This window comes from Hyperolius riggenbachi, chromosome 4 (genome assembly GCF_040937935.1).
Source record: "Hyperolius riggenbachi isolate aHypRig1 chromosome 4, aHypRig1.pri, whole genome shotgun sequence".
Classification (NCBI taxonomy): Eukaryota; Metazoa; Chordata; class Amphibia; order Anura; family Hyperoliidae; genus Hyperolius; species Hyperolius riggenbachi.
In genome coordinates, this window is record NC_090649.1 from 318,059,166 (window position 1) to 318,075,803 (window position 16,638).

The 16,638-nt window shown below is 40.6% G+C and overlaps 1 protein-coding gene across 4 annotated transcripts in view; it reads left to right on the forward strand.

Moving 5' to 3' along the window:
• Positions 1-16,638, forward strand: part of HIVEP2 (HIVEP zinc finger 2) — a 258,918-nt gene that overhangs the window by 83,283 nt on the left and 158,997 nt on the right. The window contains exon 1 of one of the 4 annotated variants that reach the window (XM_068231707.1): positions 15,998-16,203. The exons of the other annotated variants lie outside the window; for them this stretch is intronic. The gene's annotated coding sequence lies outside the window, so the exon portion shown is untranslated. Of the gene's footprint in view, positions 1-15,997; positions 16,204-16,638 lie in introns of those variants that run through there. 4 annotated transcript variants of the gene reach the window in all.

Sequence of the window (16,638 nt, forward strand, 5' to 3'; positions counted from 1 at the left end):
CACTAGGGCACGCTCTATTGGTAGTAGCAGTGTAAGGGAGACTTGCCAAAGGTCTCCTACTGAATTAGTGCTGGCTTACTGAACAGGCAGAGCCGAGATTCGAACCCTGGTCTCCTGTGTCAGAGGCAGAGCCCTTAACCATTACACCTTCAAGAAGAATAACAAGTTTGCATTAAAGAATAGAGTCGGTTTACTATGGCAGTTTTATACCCTGAATGTCTTTGTTGCATGCATAAATGAATTTCGGACAAAATTAGCATTGATATGCATGATTTTTTTGTTGATGTGGATTATTTAGGGTAGGCTCAGGTCTGCACGTGTGAATTGTCTTGCAAAATGGGGTGATTTCAGAGTTCTGGTTTCTTTTGACAGGCTAATATTAGCGATGAGTAGCTGGAGATAATGTTCTCAGTGTGAGATGGGTCCTTGCACTGAATTACTTCTGTATTTTCTGCAGCTGTGCCTTGGTGATGTTATATTCCCTGCATGCTTTATGTCTAGCAATAATTATTGTATTGAGTTAGTGGAAAGTAAGATCTCAGATGGAATATAAAATCTATATATTATGGTAGCAATATAGGAACAGCTGTTTTTCAGCACGTTGTCTTATCCTGACCGCACTTTTCTGGAAATAAGAGCGCAGCATAGCCATTAAGGTCATGAGCAGGGAAGAGAGTTGGAGGCCTAAGCATAATATGAAGTTGAGTCTTGTATAGCAGCGTTATCACCCCACTACCACTCTTCAGCTTCTCCTACTGCCGATGAACAGACGTGCCTCTGTAACAGAAAACAAGGTAGCCAGTGTTTAGTAAAGAGGGATGCTCACCCACTCTGTCACCTGGAGGACTTACAAAAACCTCAGCTTACTACTAACATTGCTGGATACGAACAAGATGTTCTTGCAAAAGAACAGGCTTTTTTTTTTTTATTTGCTGAATATCTTAAAGTGTTACTCTACATTATATTGTAATAAAATAAATATTGTTTTTTTCTGTTTGGTGTGAATTTAATGAGGTCTGTAGTATGATTTGTCCTGATCAGATGGGGCTGAGAAGAGAGACACCTGTTCTAGACTCTGCACCCTGCAGATAAAAAGGGGCTCCAGGTTACAGGAAATTTAAGTGTGCCCACTATTTGTAGCCACAGATGGTGTAACGAGTGGCTCCAGCGCCCGCTATTTAATCGGTGCCTACATTTCAGTTTACAGCCGCTTTTAACATGGGACCCCATGGAGCGCCCAAACTTGCACAGCGTCCAATATATTTTATATAGTGATGAAGGTGGCGCAGGTATCGGCAGGTTTGCGGTGGGAAGACAGGATGGTTGGGCATCGTAAGGCAGGATTGGTTAGGGTTAGGCATCGGTAGAGGGAGGGCTTGTGTGAGAATAGGGTTAGGTTCTGCAATAGTAAAATATTGGTAAAATTTTACTATCTGAACTACCACTGCCCAATAGTAAAATATCGGTAGTTTTACCAATATTTTACTTGCGACTATTTCAGGCACACCCATTTTATGTGTACACAGGACTCCTACTCCTGTAAATGCTACTTGCCCGACTGCCACAGTCAGGCAAGTAGCATTTATAGGAGTAGGAGTCCTGTGTACATGTAAAATGGGCGTGCTGAGCCTATGCATATTATGGTCCTAGTCACACAGGAGGCAGTGTGGAAATGTCGTTGTTGATACCTTCCATCGACACACAAGCAGAGAAAAGTCCATCTGGCAGCATTTTAAAGCACTGAACATTAGACCGGTGAACATTTGAAATTTCAGCAACCATTAACAAGTTTAGCAACAGACGGAATACAGTTACATACACAATAGAAATACAGTGCAGTACAGGTAAAATGTCTTAGGAACAGTGACCATAAACCTTTGACTTCTAATAACGTTCAGGCCCCTTGAACACTGGCCACGTGGCGTCGCAACAGTACTCTTTTCTGCCGTAAGGGACATGCAAGTCTATGGAACCTTGCACAGTTCACACGATGGGTCTGGCATAACGGGCGTATCCAAATTACTGCAATGCCGTCACAAAGGCTGCAGAGCATTACCGCATTAACCACACTTACCAAACGGATCATGCATTAAAACAAATCAATGGGCGACGCAGGTAGTGTGCACAACGGGAGCGCAGCGTGAATGTGCGCAATGACAGTAATCCTAGTGACCTACTTCCTGCCCAGCAAGGAGTAGGTCACTAACCAGGGGGCGGGCATTTGCATTAAACCCTTTCGCCGCACCGTGGTGCAGGGTCATATGAAGCCTCATTTCATCAGCGTAAAACCGGCCTTGTGACATCAGTTCATCTACCAGCTATACGTGTGATTGGGGAAACTCACCCTTTCTGAGATTGAACTGAACACAAAGGACTTTGACATTAGTTTAACATGAGCTTGAGTGGCTAGTTTACAAACTAAATTGGAAGGTCTGTGTATACTAGTCATTTAAGACCGTCCAAAAATATGTGTAATGTTTTCCAGCCTGCCCTGTGATATAGATAGCTCAGCAATACAAATGGTTACGGAGATGCTAATAATTCTGGCTTCCATGCAGATTCTATCAAGTTGTATGAATATAAATTGCTCTGTGGCCACTGCTAGTTTTGTACCTCTTCATGTAGTATGAAGCTGTGTGGGGATCAATCACATGTTGCTGTGTGTACAAATTCATAAGCAGAAAAGCTACTATCTCTCCCTGTGCCATCCGAGCATCTTCTCCGGCATCCCTGACAAGACATATTGCTCACTTCCCGTATCTGTGCAGCACATTTGGAGGAAACGTGAGATACCAAAGCTCCGAGGCAACATAAAGTGTCAGCTCTAAGTGGTCATTGTAGCTATGCAATGGAAAGCAGCTATTAGAATATTCATGTCAGTTCTTTTGTTAAAGAAAAAGAGAAGTATTGCTGGAGCATCTGGGATTTTGTCAGAGTTGTAAAATCACGCCCATTTCTGTAAATACTAGCAAAAATGTGACGATAACTGCCAGGAAATGTTAAATATTTCACAGACCGTAGGAAAATTCATCAGTCATGTCTTTTCAAATGCATTCCATGCAGCCAAGCTGAAATCAAATACCCTGTTATTGTTATGATTATTGCTTTCACTACACCCTGAAACTTTTATGCACAGATTTCTGAGTGCCCTCACTCCTCATGCCTGAGTGTACTAGAAAAGGCACCTAAATATGTGGGTGTCTGGTAACTACCAATCATACAATATTGGTAATTGTACTCATATTCTACTATTACCTAGCTAACCTAATTCTCACACTAATCTTACCCCACCTACTTGTAACACTATCCCTACATTACCAAGTGGCCGCTGGCACCCACGTTCCCTGCTTCACCTGCCTGACTTCTTCATTTGAAGCAAAAGTAAAAGCAATTGCATTCACCTCTTGAGTGTTATTGTTGTGTATATCATTATCTGTACATCTCATCACCTGTGTCTGTTTAATCATCATTGTTATTAGGCTGCAAATTATTATTTTTAGCTGTGGAGACTTGAAGGAAGCTCAGAACATTCCCAGTTTTAGTTTAGTTGAGTTTCGGTGAGATCATAATCCTGGTGATTTTAAACAAGAGAAACCCATGTTTAGATCTCTCTCTTGTCTCTACCTCTCTCTCGATTTCAGACTTTAGTCCCTACTTTGTAATAAACACATATATTGCTATTATTATGTTGGAAAATTAATACAGATTTCACTTTTATTTGATATGGGTGCATATTAGTAAAATGTAGTTAATGTGTTTGGTATTGGCACTAAGTATCCTGAACATAAATTCCATCTTTGACAGATTTGTTTTCTTTAGCCAGAGAGCCACATATACGCCTTCACTGCGTGCCTACAGTATGGATGGCCAAAGCTACTGAATACAGAATGGGGTTTTGCAATAAAGGATAATGATGCTACTGATAGGGGAGGGTGAATTCCAGGCGACTTTGCACCGTGTTAGAAAATGAAAGCAAGCTTGCCTGATTTCTATGACTAAAATTGGCCTGACGCTTTTTGTGTCTAACTTTTCACTAGCTGAACAGACTATGTTTCTGCTCAGTATACTGAGGTTGAAGTATCAATGGATTCGTCACACAGAGTTTTGAGATCCCAGTAAATTAGACTCTGCCAAACTGCTTTGTACTAAATTCAGCAGCCCAATCCATGCTGATGCCTGCCAATGCAATCAAGGTCTTCTGCAGCTTTCCGCCACTTTTTAGGTATGTCAAAATCTGTCAAGATATAGATGGTCTCATTTATTCAATCAAGATGATCAACTGTGCAGAAAATTGATTGGAGAAGTTGCAGTATGTATGGCAGTCACAGCACCTTTAATTTTCTTAAGATGAAGTCTCCAAACGTTACGTACCTTTCTTAGATGTGTGACCGCTGTGCTCGACACATGTTCATGAAGCTTCCAGCAATCTTGTTGAAGGCACTGCTGTTTGGAATCACTGGGGCAGTCTTCACATGTGCCTCTGCATTGTGTTGTTTGTCACCCAGGCATGCATTGACTCGCTTATACAAGATTGTGTGTGTAAATGTGTGCCTCGTGTCCACTTTCTGAGTTTCAATACAATTTGGCAGTGATGGGATCAAGTGGAGGGAAGTATAGTTCAGGCTTGCCTAGTGAAATTGCATGGCATTGGACAACCATTTACTGTACTTGTATGGAAGAATACCTTTAGTGTGTAATGTTAGCATATGTACTGTATGACTTGGTATAGACTATCCATTGTCTGGTATAAATGGTTTGTTTTATTAAAGCATATTGCAGGCTGCTGTGTACTCTTAAAGATTAATATGGAGTATAAGAAAAGAAGTAACACAATGGCTTAGCAGATGCTGACAGTGACTGAGGTAGAGATGTCCCGAACAGTTCGCCGGCGAACGGTTCCAGGCGAACTTCGGTGGTTCGCGTTCCCCTACCAAACGCGAACTTTCCCGGAAGTTCGATTTGCCCCATAATGCTCTATGGAGCAAAACTTTGACCCTCTACATCACAGTCAGCAGACACATTATTGCCAATCAGACTGCACTCACTGGTGGAGCCCCACCCCCCCTTATACAAGGCAAGGTCCTTGAGCCATTTGACTCACTCATCTGCCTATACTAATTAGGGACAGCTGCTACACACTCTGCTAGGGAGATTTTAATTAGCCTCTTGTGGGCTCCACCCTTCTACCGGAGGGAGGAGTCTCTCATCTGCCAGAGAATTATATTATTTCAAAAGCCAGTTTACATACCATAGCTGAGAATTGAACCCAGGTCTCACTGTGTGGTGGGCAAGTACCTTAACCGCTGTACCACAACAGTACTAACTGAAACTGGCCTAGCATTTACCATTTATGCTCAATCCAAGAGAAAAATTAGACAAGACAAATAACATTTATATCATGCTTTTCTCCTGGCGGACTCAAAGCACCAGAGCTGCAGCCACTAGGGCACGCTCTATAGGCAGTAGCAGTGTTAGGAAGACTTGGCTAAGGTCTCCTACTGAATAGGTGCTGGCTTACTGAACAGACAGAGACGAGATTTGAACTCTGGTCTCCTGTGTCAGAGGCAAAGCCCTTAACCATTACACCATCCAGCCACTGCTTACAGATATGTAGCCAGGCATGGCCTTGTCTTTCTGCAAGACATGCGTTGCCATTTTCCAGAAGTATTCCCAAGCTCTGTAGCAACCCACACCTGCGTTGCTGTGACCCACCCCAGCTCGGCAGCCACCAATAAGGACTGAGGTGAGGTGTGGCCACAGTTTTGGAAGATTTTAGAAAAAAAGCCTCAGCTTTGCAGAGGAAGAGCGCATAGTTTCTGACATTAATTACTGGCAAGCTGGTGAGTAATTATTCCTGCCACTTGCCAATCCTTACATTACAGGCTCTCTATTTTTCACCTGTAGTCCTTTAAATTTACATGCCAGCTGGAGTTCTTTGCATCTCATTGACTATTTCTATGGATGAGTCTACTGGGAGGAATGCCCATCTTTAACCAGATAACACATTTTACATTGCGGCCCCTTCCAGCATTATATTGCTTGACACTGCACACCAAAGAAGTCTTTCCAGGGGCAGCTGCTGTGTGAGAGAGGTGGTGAGCAGAGGAAAAATGCTAGTCGGGTACCAGATCACTCATTTTCCACTACATGCAATACCTTACTTAACAATCTTTACACGACTGAATACACAAGAACACTGTGAACAAAGTAAACCTATTTATTTATTTTATTTTTTTTTAAGAAGAAATGAACATGCACATGCATATTAAACCAACCCCTGTTTCATGTTAAGCAGCATTATTTATAGTTTTATTCTTGCATTCTACAATGCCAGAAGCCATCTTAACAATTTTTTTCACAATTTTTATTGAAAATTGTTATATTTTTTACAAAAACAAGGCAAGCGAGATTTAGAATTACATTCAAAGTAAACTATGCCAACAAACAACAACCAAAACATGGACTTGTATAGGTGCTCGAGACATACATTGTACCCATCATAACAATAACAATAAAAAAAAACATACTAAAAGAAAATCGGAGGACTCCCTGGATATCCCAGGGGTGTGCAGAAACATACAAACACAACTCTGTCGGGCCTTTTGTAATCCCAGGACCGGTGAGCAGATCAAACACATTACTAACTTGCCTAGACCATTTATTATAGGTGTGTAGCACACCAGGCTGACCAAGGGCACTAAATATTGTAAAACCTGTGAGGATGGTGCAAGAGAGACAAAGTTAATTGCTCCATTTTATATATAAAATTAAAGTTTCAGAAAAGCATGTCTCCGGAAAAGAGCATATACTTCCAGTACATGGCCAACAGTGCCATAGCCACGTTACAGGACTTAGCCACAAAAGTGTTCTGAGAAGCCATCTTACCATTTTAATGGGCCAACCATGGGTGGCTTTAAAGCCCTAGTATATCATCACAGATTTATAAATGTTGATGCCGATATTCTAAAAAAAAATATTTGGAGATGTCTGTCATGCTACCCACATAATCCCTGCAGCAAATATTGAGCTGGCAGCAGAGTGGGTACTCCCAGTTAGAGAAAAACTTGCTCCTCCCTCTGCTGCTAAAGAATTAATACTTTGTGGCCAGCACTGCAGCTCAGACGATTTTTATTCTGTGACTGCTGTGGCTGCATTATTGGCGACAAAGAGTTAATCTTTCACCAGCATAAGGAGAGGGTGGGCTGCGTCAGGTGTTCTATGCTTACATGCAGAGACTGGCTGCTTACTCTCGGAGCCCCTCAATGTCTCATGGATGGAGATGGGATCGGGATAAGTCTCAACAGTGAACCATCCAGTAAAATGTCACTGTCTCTACAGGAAGTGAAGCCGCAGGTGCCAACTAGACAGGTACTTTTAATTTACTTATTGCAAAAAAAATACTAAAAAGTTCATTACTAATCCGTGTGAATTTACTGTCAGAGGCTAATCTAGAGTTTTAAATGCATACCCTGTTTCCAAGGTTACATTAGGAAGGGAAGCATAGTTACCGTTTTGGATAATGAAAAAATATGTGTAACTGAGCAACTCAGGTTTTTGGAATCTTCTTTGAAATACAATTCCAAGAAATGCAAAAAATATGCAGAGAATCAATGAAGCACATGTTACAAAGGAACTGAATTATCAACCCTCACGGCTATAGTTTACCGACGTTTGCCACATAGTGGTGATCCTTCCAGCCTAGTAATGAATAAAATAAACACTGGTCACAACTGGCTGTATCAGCAGACATCCTCAACTTAGCATGCTACTGATATAGCTAGGGCTGCCTGAGGACAGCTTTGACAAGTGCCGCAGCAGACTGACAGAACATGTGCAGAACACAGAAATGTGAACGGATTCCTCAGTCCTCGAGCTAAAAATAATTAGCACTTGTATTTTTAGCAAGACAAGAAAAGCAAAATCTGTGTTTGTCTATGGACTCATGGGTACAGTCTCCTTCCTGCCTGCTAACTAGCTGGATTTATGGACCTGTTTTGTTTTATTTTGCAGCCTTGTGCAATCATTAGACAGTGGAGTAGAACAGATAAGTTTGCTTTATCGATGCAGGAATAAAGCGAAACACTCTGCAATGCAGCCTTTTTACGGCATGCTATACACATAGATCTCTTAGCTACGCCATAGCTGGAACGAAAAAACAAAAAACAAAACCATGGTTATTTATTAAAGCAATGCTCTACTAAAGCTACATACACACATCCAATTACTGTCGCCCGGTTGGGATTAGAAAACCATAATTTGAGCAACAGTTGGAGGCCAAATGCTGTACAGACATATCGCTAGCCTTCGGGCGCAAACCATGTGATTGGAGCTGCATTGGTTATATGTGTAATACCAACGATATATAAAGCATTAGTAACATAGAACAGTCTGATATTTTTATTTTCGGTTTAAGGGCTTTGTTTTCAAGACTACATCCTAAAAAGCAGCCATTACGGTCTAATGTAAAATCTGTTTTGTTGAATAAACCTGTAGTAGTGACCCTTTGAACTTGTCAGCACTAAAGTGTCTATGTGGTTGTCTATCTAATGCTAGGTACAAACCATACAATTTTCTGGCAGTTATACCTGCCAGATCGATTATTTCCAACATGTCCGATCTGAATTTTAATATTTTTTTGATTTTATGATCGTTTAGTTTATTTTTAAATTTTTTTATGTTTTTTTTAGCGATTTTTATAGAAGTGAGCGGAAATCGATTGAAAAACGATTTAAAAACAATCGAAAAATTGATTAAAATTCATATCGGACATGTTGGAAATATTTGATCTGGCAGGTAAATCTGCCAGAAAATTGTATGCTGTATACCTTGCATAAAGCTATCTAAAAGTGGCTGCCTTTCCTCACCCTGGTAGGGTTTTGCTTTAACAAGCTGTTCGACAAGCTTATTTGCATAGATAACACTTGTAGTTTTTACCACTTACGCTCCAGGAAAAAAGAAAAGGAGTAGACAATTTCTTAGTAGGACTAGTACTATATGTATCTATTTTTATCTGATCATGTCCCATGTCACTTCAGGTAAGCTTTAACTTGCAATATTAATAGCAAAGCCAAGAGAATGCTGGATGTACAAGCATTTTTAAAGCAAACCTGTGGAGATTTACATGCCCTTAAACTGGTGGCAAGACTATTATATGGGGCCTGGAGGCTAGTTTCACATCAGTACAACATTGGGCCCCAAACTATCGTCAAATGATCAATCTCTCTTCCTGCTGTGCATTTGCTCTCTTCAGACCAATTTGAACAGGCAGGTCAATTGTTTCCCCATTTAAGAGGAATATCAGACAGAACTGTCCCTTAACCTCTGTATTGTTTATCCAGGACACTGAATCCCTCTTAATAGCTATCCAGAAAGACCCAAATATCAAGGAAATAGTACTACTGGGTGTCCACCATAAACCCAGTCTTTGTACTAATGACTTGCTCATGTTGCTAATCTAACTCCTAAGCTTGCACTGCCTGAGAATTCCATTGCAGACATTACATACCCCTACAATGAAATGGGTTTTGAGGTCTCAAATCTTGTGAAATACTGTCAGGCAGCTCAACTTTCTCAGCTACTCAACCACAAAGACAAGCATCTTTGGGCTTTTTTGGAAATCCCAGAGTGCTTTCCTTTTATGGCTTCCTCCACCTGATCATTCCCATAACATCAGACCCTTAATTGAAGCACAGACAGAAGCTACTCAAGTGACTTTATTTCCTCCCATTTTCCTCTTCTCCCCTGTGACTATTACTCCAATGCTCTTCTTTGTAGGGGAGTATGTGGTGGGCGTATCATAAATTTAAATACCTACTGTGAATTCATTTTGGGGCCAGAATGGTTCAATCATAGGGAATAATGTTTTGAGACAGGAGCTTCAGATCAAGAGGAGTCTTGATAGTAGATGGAATTGTCATAAAGACGTGCAATCTTGCGCTGCTAGGGCAGTATTCAAGGATTTCTGTTGGCGATCACACTTTAGCTGCTCCTTATTAGCCCGGCTGTTCAGAGGCTTGATTAAAAGACAAAAGTGGAGAAAAAAGAGCACTCCATAGTGTAACTCCGCTTTAATGAAACAAATTGCGCAAATTAAAATACACTTACTAGATGTAAGATGAGTAAAAGCATGTAGTTAGGCTAAGAGCCTTAAGATCCTCCCTAGGTGGGAACACCCTCAGACTGCCGTGGCCATCGGAGTAGAGAGGATCTGGTGGCCATCGGAGTAGAGAGGATCTGGTGGAAACTGACCCTGGATTCCCCACCAAGGAGTATACGTGTGCTGGTGGCGTTATTACGCGTTTCGGCGTTCCACGCCTTCATCAGATAACCTTATCTGATGAAGGCGTGGAATGCCGAAACGCGTAATAACGCCACCAGCACACGTATACTCCTTGGTGGGGAATCCAGGGTCAGTTTCCACCAGATCCACTCTACTCCGATGGCCACGGCAGTCTGAGGGTGTTCCCACCTAGGAAGGATCTTAAGGCTCTTAAGATGGCCACACACCATACAATTTTTTAAATATCTGTTCGATTTAGGAATTGCAATACATTTTTCTGACTGATTGTAACATTTCAAAAATATGACCAATGTACCACACACATATGTTCAATTTTTTCCTCAATTATGATAAAAATGATTGGAAACTCAGAGAAAATTGCTAGTGTGTGTATATTAATAAATTAACAATCCAAAACACACCATACAATCTTTAGTAGGGATTGAAGAGAAATATCTGGCATTCCGGATCGATTTAAATTGAAAAAAACGGGAAATCTGATCGAATTTTTCAGTCGAATGAAAAAAAGCTTTCGATTTTTTTCGAGAGATACGATCGTTTTTATCGAATTACTGTAAAATCGGATCATTTTATTGTATCGTGTGTGGCCACCTTTAGCCTAACTACATGCTTTTACTCATCTTACATCTAGTAAGTGTATTTTAATTTGCGCAATTTGTTTTATTAAAGCAGTGTTACACTATGGAGCGCTCTTTTTTCTCCACTTTTGATGGAATTGTCATGCTGATTGAATTTCTAGTGCACTTTTTGTTATTTGTGTATTGATGTAATATATGCTCAGGTCCTTTTGTTTAGAGGTGTACACTGGATTTCCTTTGCTTCAGTGCTTATCTACTTTGCTAAGGGCTGTTCTCTTATGGTAGGCCTGTTACACTTAGCCCTCTTGTTCCAGATAGCCAAGTTACTGGATATGTCTGCAGCTGTCCCTATTGATACATCTCTGCAGCTAGCTGTTGCTGTGGGGACCACAGGAATGGGAAAAGCTCTCAGCAGATACAAACTTTCTATGTATTTATACTGTATAACAACAACATATTATACTTAAAATGACTAAGTACATAAAATCATTCACATCTGTCACTGTTCTCCCCCTGAAAAATTGAATCAATAGTGCATTTATAGCCACATGGCATGTTGTGGGAGGAAACTGAAGCACCCGGAAGTTGGACCTGACAAGCATATGTACGCAATGTGCGTTATGTAGATGGAGCAAATGCTGGTAAAATTTATATGTGCACTGGGAGATGAATTAACCAGATCCTGCCTCACATCTATGGCTGCTGTTTATATTTCACACATAAAACTGCAGCTCTTAAACTGAGCATATGAATTTGAGACTGCAGGAATTTGAGACTGCATACCTGTAAATACAAATCATTATTTCATCAGTTTATTTTCAGTTCAGGTCTGCTTTACAGTGTACCTGTGTCAAAAAAAGGGAAAAGATAGATACTTCTGTAGAGGGAAGCCTCTGGATCATCCAGAGGCTTCCCCCACCCCCTTGACCTCGCCGTTCCAGCACTGGGATCCTCCGAACATATAGACAAGCCTTGTGTACAAAACTGTATGAGCGCGGCTGCACTGTGTAGGGGCAAGTACGGCCTGTGCTGTAGCTCTGGTCCGCTCATGCACGGAAGAAACAGCTGTGCATGAGTGGCTTTGTGCTATGGCACAGGAGCAGGCCGTATTTACACTTGAGCAGTTTGGCCATGCTCATACATGGACGGTGGCACAGCCACTAAGAAGAAGAGGTCCTGATGAGCATCGGTAGGGTGCAGGATCATAGAAGCTTCTGGTAAATGAAACCATGGGCAAGAGGAATACAGAATTTAACATCCACCCTCTTCCTTAAAGAGACTCCGTAACAAAAATTGCATCCTGTTTTTTATCATCCTACATGTTCCAAAAGCTATTCTAATGTGTTCTGGCTAACTGCAGCACTTTCTACTATGACAGTCTCTGTAATAAATCAATGTATCTTTCCCCTGTCAGACTTGTCGGCCTGTGTCTGGAAGGCTGCCAAGTTCTTCAGTGTTGTGGTTCTGCTATGAACTCACCCTTTCTGGCCCCTCTATGCACACTGCCTGTGTGTTATTTAGATAAGAGAGGATAGAGAAGCTGCTCTAATCAGCTGGATAAATCGTCCTCTGAGCTGGCTGGGCTTTCACATACTGAGGAATTACAAACAAGGGCAAAGCTGTTTGCAGGAAGAAAAGAGCAGCCTGAAATTTCAGTGCATGGGGGAAAGAAACACACAAATGATCTCTTGAGATTAAAAAGGAATGCTGTATACAGCCTGCTTATGTATGGATGTATTTTCTATGTGTGGACATACTGTACATTAACCTACTTCCTGTTTTGGTGGCCATTTTGTTTGTTTACAAACAAACTTTTAAAAACTGTTTTTAACCACTTTTAATGCGGCGAGGAGTGGCGAAATTGTGACAGAGGGTAATAGGAGATGTCCCCTAACGCACTGGTATGTTTACTTTTGAGCGATTTAAACAATACAGATTCTCTTTAAAGGAGAAATTGGGCAGAAGCATGTGATCATCAAGTGAAGAAACGGTACATCTCATTTCACTTTCCCAGAAATCAGGAAACGTTTATGATCACATGATCATGACCAACCAGTTGGAGATGTAAAAATTGTTCACATTATCAAAACCATTACATGCTTTTCCTTAGTGTCTTTTTTAGGAGGATTGATGTAAGATATATTGTTCAACTGTAGCAACCTGTTGATCTGCTTACTTGTTACAGCTCAGCGACAATAATAATGAAACCTGTAACATTCTTGTACCTTATCTCCGCACTTAATAAGATGCCTTTCCACATTCCATTCATTTCTCAAGCCCATGCAGACATTTTATTTTTGGGAGTAGCAGGAGTTGTGCATGCACATATTTGCAGTGAGCCATTCTCTCAGATCTTGTGAAACTTTGTTTGCCTTGCTGTCTCAGGCTAGATCTGTGCTAGGACTTAATTTCCTGCCATGCGCAGGAGAAGAAAACATCATGGCCTTGGTAATAGCAATAAGGGCTCTGTGTGGACAATCTATTTTTAAATTTATTATTAAATCTGTACCATAAAACTGTTTAATAGTTACTATGTAACTATTAAACAGTTTTATGGTGCAGATTTAAGAACCTACCTGCACATGGATGGAAAATAAAGACATTCTAAATCCAAGACCACTGTATTCCATCGCTATGTGAATTTGGGGGAAGGTGGCGATGTGAACCAACTAATGTGGCTGTATGCCTTTGGGGTATAGGTGCTCCTGGATAAAATCCATACAGAATGGAAAGAACATATAACTCAATGCAGCTTCTGACCTGCCAAAATATGAATCTGTTATTCTAGCACTATCTACTTACTGACAAGCACCATGGTGATAACAACTGAAATAAAGATGATCGGACTCACCTCGTCTTCCTAATTTTTTTATGTTTTAATAAGGAGTAAGGGACCTGATTATGCATGATTGCTCTAGTTTGGAGAGTCGCATTTTTATAGGCATTGGAGGTATAAAGGCATGCAACAAGTCCATATGTAATGCATAATGTCTTCCTCTGTAATCAATCATTATGATTTTCATGTGGTCAGCTACAGTTTGTCTTTCTATTTCCTATCTGTTTCGAGGAAAAACATACTAAAACTCTTAAAGGATTATATCATTAAAATTATTTAAGTAGACTTTTTTTTTCCTCTATTGGAAGACGCTCCTGGGAATTTTTGTGCTAATCATTACGAAGAAATGCAGAATTTATAAATGATGTTTAAGCACTACATATGAATAGATCCAACAGCTAAAGTATCTTTAGTTTGGTATTATTTTATTGGCTGGGGATACATTTTGCCCCACAAAAAAAGACCTTCTGCATAATGATTTAAGCTTCAATAAAGTCATTAAAATTGCGTACATGTAAAAAGGACGCCTGGAAAAAAGGGCGCCAGATATAGTCGATAAACATCATTTCGTTTATAAAAGGGTGCAGGATGTAGCCGATAAACATGATTTTGTTTATATAAGGGCACCGGATATAGCCAATAAATGTAGTTTTGTTTATAAAAAGGCGGCAGATATAGCCAATAAACGTGATTTTGGTTATAAAAGGGCACCAGATATAGCCAATAACCATGATTTTGTTCATAAAAAGGCACCAGATATAGCCAATAAACATGATTTCATTTATAAAATGGCGCTGCATTTAGCTAACGAATGTGATTTTGTTTATCAAAGGGCCCCCGGATATAGCCAATTAATGTGATTTTGTTTGTAAAAAGGTGCCAGATATAGCCAATAAACATGATTTAATTTATAAAAGGGTGCTGGATATAGCCAATCAACATGATTTTATTTATAAAAGGGCACGTGATATAGCCAATACACATGATTTCATTTATAAAAGGGTGCTGGATATAGCCAATAAACATGATTTCATTATAAAAGGGCACCGTATATATTCAATAAACATGATTTTGTTTATAAAAGGGCGCCTGTTTGTAGCCAATGAGTGTGGTTCCATTTATAAAAGGCACTGGATGTAGCCACTATTAGAATATAACCCTAACTTTAATCCCCCCGGCGCCTAACCTTAACCTGCCCAAGGTGGTGCCTAACCCTTAAACCTTTCATGGTGGTGCCTAAGCTTTCACATGAGTAAGTCATAGTAATGACCTTTGTCATTAAAAAGAACCACTATCGCAAAAAAGTAGGCAGTTAAAATCTGACAGAACTGACAGGTTTCTGGCCCGTCCATCTCTTCATGGGGAGTCTCAGGGTTTTTTTGTTTTCAATAGCATTTCCTGAACAGCAGTTGCAAGGTCTAACTGACAAAATAGCGTGCAAGTAAGAAGAGAGGCTGGCTGGTCTCTTACTATTTTGGCAGTTAAACTGCTGTTCAGGAAATGCTGCTAAGAACAAAGAATCCCCCATGAGGAGATGGACTGGCCCAAAACCTGTTGGTTCTGTCAGATTTTAACTGCCTACATGTTTCGCAATAGTGGCCCTTTAAGTAGTAGTTAGGATCTAAAAGGAGCCCTGTAGTAAAATAATATAGGTATTGCTATCTTTATTCCCTTTTAAATAATGCCAGCTACATGATTGCCATGATGCTCTTTTGCCACACAATTCAAACAAGCAGACATAACCAGAGGAGTCAGAAACCCTGATCTGCCTGACATATTACAGGTAGAGAATCAGCATCATAGCCAAGCAACTTTAGATTGACTTCTGAATAATCATGGGTGTGTATATATGTATTTTCATTGAAAAAACATTTCTTATTGCTGAATTGTGATTCCTATAGAAACATTGTAAATGGCTTAAGTGATCATAAAGCAACCGCCTTGAAACAGGTGATAGCACAGTCCTGGCAAGTGGCAATCAGGTAAAATAGGCACTGCTCATAATAGGAGTGTAGGATGTCCTGCTGTTTGTGACACAATATACAGATAGCTATGTTCGGCCATTGCACATTGCTCTGTGTGCTGCAGAGTTCAAACACTGCACTGCCACTACAGAGCTGCAGGTCTTTAGTAAGCCTAGCTAAATGTGTCTGTTGAAGATTCCCTATGGGGGCCCTGTAGCTATTTTTATGCCTGGATATGCGTCATCAGTGGGTATTTTCTCTAGTGACTCGCTGACATCAGTAGGTCTCCTCCTGCGCCCTGTATCACACTGAGTGACTTATGATTGATGGGAGGCACGGTTGCAGTTTAGCTATTTTTCCTCCTCTTATCTCTTGGGAATGAATAACAAGGATTTCAAGTCTGTTGCATACATTGAATGGCTGGAGACACAAGACTGCAGTGTAAGAAGATGCAGGCTTTACTGATACGTTTCTTTCGGGGGAACGGTGTGTGGACAGTCTATGGAGAGGATACCATGACAGAGGGTGAGACTAACATTTCACCTCGGATGTTATATGGTTGTGATTTCTCTGCATTTAGCCGTGTGACAACGGCAGATTCAGCCTAGTGCTGAAATTTTCTGCTGCAGAAGTCATTGGCTTGGAATGTGTGTCTTTTTAATATGACCTTGGGTAAGTCTGTCTACATGCATCTCTAGTATTAACTGTTTCCTCATCCAGCTATTCTTGTGACAACCCAAGCATTCATTGATAGATTGATTGTCTTAATCACCCTCTCGTAGCTGCTTACTGAATAGGAATAATGGGTCATATACTGTGTATTTGTGATTGGAAATGTGCAAGTGTAAGCAGTCATGATTTCCATTTTTGCAAAGTCATTGTAAAATTCCCAGCAGTTCAATGTCTTAGAATAGTCTGCATGCAGGGAACTTGGAGTTGGGGGCTGACTCTGGGACATGG